The 4,624-nt window shown below is 40.1% G+C and overlaps 1 long non-coding RNA gene across 1 annotated transcript; it reads right to left on the reverse strand.

The window, feature by feature from the left end:
* Positions 1 to 2,557: 2,557 nt before the first annotated feature.
* LOC124698291 lies at positions 2,558 to 3,703 on the reverse strand. Its single transcript, XR_007000925.1, has 2 exons — positions 3,441 to 3,703; positions 2,558 to 2,953 (listed from the first exon to the last, which is right to left on the reverse strand). It is a non-coding gene; the product is annotated as an uncharacterized LOC124698291 (long non-coding RNA).
* Between the last annotated feature and the right edge of the window lie 921 nt (positions 3,704 to 4,624).

The raw sequence follows: 4,624 nt of genomic DNA on the forward strand, positions 1-4,624 counted from the left end.
AGTGTCAATGCCTGCCAGAGGTAGAAAAGTTCAGATCGATAGCAGGTTTTCTTGGTGAGGACCGCTTAATTAGTCAAAGTCTGGTACCTAACAATTCGCATGCCAGTGAACAAGGGACACCTCCGTTTGGGGAACAACACTCGTGACTATCTGTATAGGGATGTGCACGCCACCACAGCATGTGTGCTTCTCTCACAATTTACATCTCACCACATCAGATACCACACGCGACCACAAATTGGAGGAATGATTAGCCCTGGCATCCATGTTGTTTCAGTTAATCACCTACCGTAACCAGCTAGAGGAACCAGGTGAACTAGGGCTACAAGTTAGCTTTTGTAATCAGAAGACCGCTCCATCATCATTTTTAAGGAGGTGTACTAACGGTAGATTTTTTCGTATTTTTTCGGGTTTGTAAAATGCTCAGCCGATGTGTATGTCAAAAATAATTGTGCGAATATTCATGTTTTTTCCACGCAACAGAGTCGGCTAGATCGGTAGAGAGCATAACACGCAGCGACAAGAGAGAGTGTAGTGTTAGTAGCAGGCCACATGCATGGATCAATTTGGCCGAGTGGTGTTCGTGCTAGTGCGAGTGGAAAATGTGTTGCATGCAGCTTAGCTAGTGGAGCGTGCGTTATGAAAGGAGCTAATGTGAGGCCTGCTCTAGTATTAAGTGTGCATGCTAGACTCAGGATGCATGGTCCAACATTAAATGTGAAATGCATGCACGGCGTTGATAAGCTCAGCAGGGCGCCATGCATACATAGCTCAGCAGCACGCCATGCATGCCTCTATTTTGTGTACAACTAGATTTTGATGCGCGCCTTGGCGCGCGACCCCGGCATTTCGCACTAATAATCGTTATGTAATACACTGATAGTAAGATGAGATTATATGTGTGTTTTGGTGCATGATCACGTGAAATTCGCACCGATTTACAGTTTGTATAACAACAATAAAAATCTGGTGAAAAAAAGGTTATTTGTTTTTTAGGTTTTACAGAACGAAGTCGCTACGTGGAATCAGGATAAAACACAGCAAATCATGAACAACATATCAAACACTTGTACCCAATCAGGGAAGTGTGGGCTGGGCAATCCCCTGAGGAGATTGCCGAGGTCATTGCTTCCGATTGTAATTCTATCTCAGTTTAATAAAGGTCGCTTTCACCCGCAAAAAAGAAAGAAAGAGAGGAGTATTACTCTATCAGCCTGTACAGTGGCCGAGGTCTGCGATCGGCCGAGATCGAGTTTCTTAGGATAGGAGGTAGGCCAACAGGGAAGAAAAGGAGAAGTTTCACTCTGTTGACATGCATGGCTATGAGTTTCTGTCGCTCATCAAGATCTGTGGAGGAAGGGGCTGGTCAATGGCAAGAAGCCACAGGGAGGTGTCAGCGAGTCTCTTATAGATGAAGAGAATCTGTTCGGCAACAAGTGGTCGGGAGACAGAGAGCTATCAGAGGGGAATCGAGCCGAGCTGCTAGCAAATGGTATGTTCCTCTTTCTTAAGTTACTAAAATTGTATTTCTCTTTGTTAAATTACAAAAAATAACTGTGATGTCCCCGATTTTATTTTCCACTTGCTTAATATGCTGAAATTTATTCTTTGTGCTTATCTGAATAAGCTAAAATCCAAAGAGCAAATCAAAAAAAAAAACACAGATACCATGTATGTTGTGCCCAGGTTAATCTATCGCTGATCTATGAGGAAGACCCATCAGCGGTCATATCAGTAATTCGCATGCCAGTAGTCTGCTTCCTGTGTGATAATGTAGGATCATCTACCGAGTTAGCTAGTATTATTATCACTATATCCTAGAGCAATCTTTAGCCTCTGTCAGATGCACGTTACCTCTGTAAGCTTAATTATGCTTAGATCATTGATGTAATTTATAGTTAAAATCTTAGTTTCGTCAAGCAGTAAAGTTGGTAGCTAATATCCCTATTGAGCGAAACTGACATATTCCTACCGAGATAACACAAAAGGAACTTCATAGTATTTATCAAATAAATCACATAATCACTAAGATTTCCAGCAAATAGTACTGAGAATACTTGCACTTCAGAGCCAGCCATTAAAACAATCAAGGTACACAAAAATTCAATATAAGAAGGAACAGGAAATTTAACTCTCTGAGCAGAGAGGGGATCCTAAAAAAAAGAACAATCATAGAAAACGTTAGCCAGTTATACACATATCTGAAATGCAAGAGCGTTGGTGGATAATAGGTCAGCCATCTAAATTCCCCGGGCACCAAAAATCATAATGCAAAAAACGGACATGAAACTTGATGCCTTGAACAAAAACAAAGCCTGGAATCTTTATGTGCCCTTACTGATTCTGGTGTAAGGGAAATTGCAATGCTATGTATGATCCATTTTCAGGTCCCCATTTAGTTGATTGATAGGGATAAAAAATGCAGACCTGTGGTTTCTTGTGCTGTGCGAGAACATATAATTACAGACTGTATCTTCTTACCATCAAGACCCAGTTTATATTCCAAAGCTATATATATCAAAGAAAGAGGAACTGAGTGAAACTGAAAAAACAAAGGTTAGCTTTTGAAATTTATGGAATAGTGAAAACCTCTTTTCCCATTTGTCATAACTACATGTGCTCTAGCCGCTAAAATAGGAATATGTATCAGATACGTGATAGTCATGCCCATTTAAACGAAGCTAACTAATAAAGCATTTTTGTATTAATGAAGCAGTAAGGTCTGTTGGACTGAATCCAAGCGGCCCTGGCACTCGGTAACCTCCCACCACGTCCCAGCTGAGCAGGGAATCCTGCATTGCAGTCCAGTTGTACACGGCCACAACACTCTCCCGTTGATGCCACTGTGTCGTCCCGGTGCCGGTGAAGCGGTCGGCGAAGCGGTAGTGCAAAGGACGCTCTCCCCATGCCATCGCTGATGCCACTGCATCCTCCCTAGCATTTCTATATTGACCTACAAAGAATAGTACAAAAAATAAATAACTCAAAACTGATTTAACTTTGAAGCAGTTCCTAACTAATTTGTATATTGATGACCTACAAAGCAAATCATCAGTATAAGCAGCTAAATATCAGAAAAAATAATTAATTAGTAGGCCACCAATCTTAAACATTACAAAACAAAATTACTTGTTAGGCAATAAGGGGGAAGAAAATATTGGGTACTTAAATCTGAACTTCCATCCTAGACTCATATGGTGCTTCTAGACGCACATGTACGGATGTACCTGTGTTCTATATGATCATTATTTCTATTCAGTCTAATTGGTTTTTGCTGCTGCATTGATACATCATGTCTCACAAAATGCCTTTTATTTGCCACCCACAGCAACCACATGTACACAGAGATCTGACAAGACTATGTTCAGCATAAAAAAAAATCAAAGCCACACACTAAGAAAATTAATGCAAGGAATGGACCGAATGAATCAGAGGCTCACCTCCAAACGACCCATCTCTACAGAGGCAACAATACCAAACAGGCTCAGGTGATGTTTTGATATGTCAAACCCAAAGGTGGGACAAACATGGCTCCATGTCGAATGTTGGTGGGAGAGATGGACCATGCCACCGTGCCACCCATCACTGATAAATCTGGTGTTGGCTATCATCTCCCATCGCTACACCACTGTAATGTTATTGATGGTGCGGTCAGACTGCTGGTTGATGGGTGCATCATGGTCGAGGTGAGGACTCTTGTAAATTAAAAGAAACCAAAAATCCATGTTTAACCCCATAAAGCATCAGGAGAAAATGGAATGGACAGAAAATATAACTTAGCAACCCAAGTGAGTTGTTTTGGTGTGCATCCTAAACCTGGAAGATTTAGTAGAAGACAAATTAGCTCAACTGGGATCACCATAGCAAAAACAGAAGAAACCAAACTCTGGAGATCACAAAAATTCAGTAGCACATGCTTGCTATGCAGAGAAGGAAAGTCATCTAAAACATCTACCTTGCAGAACACATCAATAGTAATGATACAAATAAGCAAAGTTTGCATAATTTGATTGCAGTAGCACCACATGCTACTCTCCAGTGGATACAATATTACAAAGTATGATTAGCTAAATAGAACCCCAGATGCCAACATTGTGGATGTCAACATGGTTGGATTAACACGATCGAACCTGAGCACACAATGTTCGACATCAACACTAAGTTTTGATCCAAATCAACACTAACCACTGCTCTTGCAATTATATGCTCCCCACAAGAAACATTTAATGGTTATCCATCAGATGTTGAAGCAAAAAATTATATAGGTTCATTATTTATAACATGATTATAGCACAAAGCATCTGTATATTGACCTACAGAGCATAGAAGCAAAAATAAATATCTCGAAGCTAATTTAACTCTTAGGCAATTGCTAACTCGAACCAAATCCTAACCAAAAGGAAAAGAAAGTAATAATTCATCTAACATAAATGAAAGAATTTTATCTGGGAAAAGAAGAGTCTGCAAGCTAGTCTCATTCAGGAATCAGGAACGTATACAAAACATGACGAAAAAGTAGTAAAGTGTTCTAAGTGGTGGATTATCATTTCTGCTAGAGAAATGCAATAAAATAAGATCAAATAATCTTGATAGCAGGTCTAAATTCGGAGGTACTAAATTTAAA

Source organism: Lolium rigidum, chromosome 3, assembly GCF_022539505.1.
Source record: "Lolium rigidum isolate FL_2022 chromosome 3, APGP_CSIRO_Lrig_0.1, whole genome shotgun sequence".
In the NCBI taxonomy this organism is placed as follows: Eukaryota; Viridiplantae; Streptophyta; class Magnoliopsida; order Poales; family Poaceae; genus Lolium; species Lolium rigidum.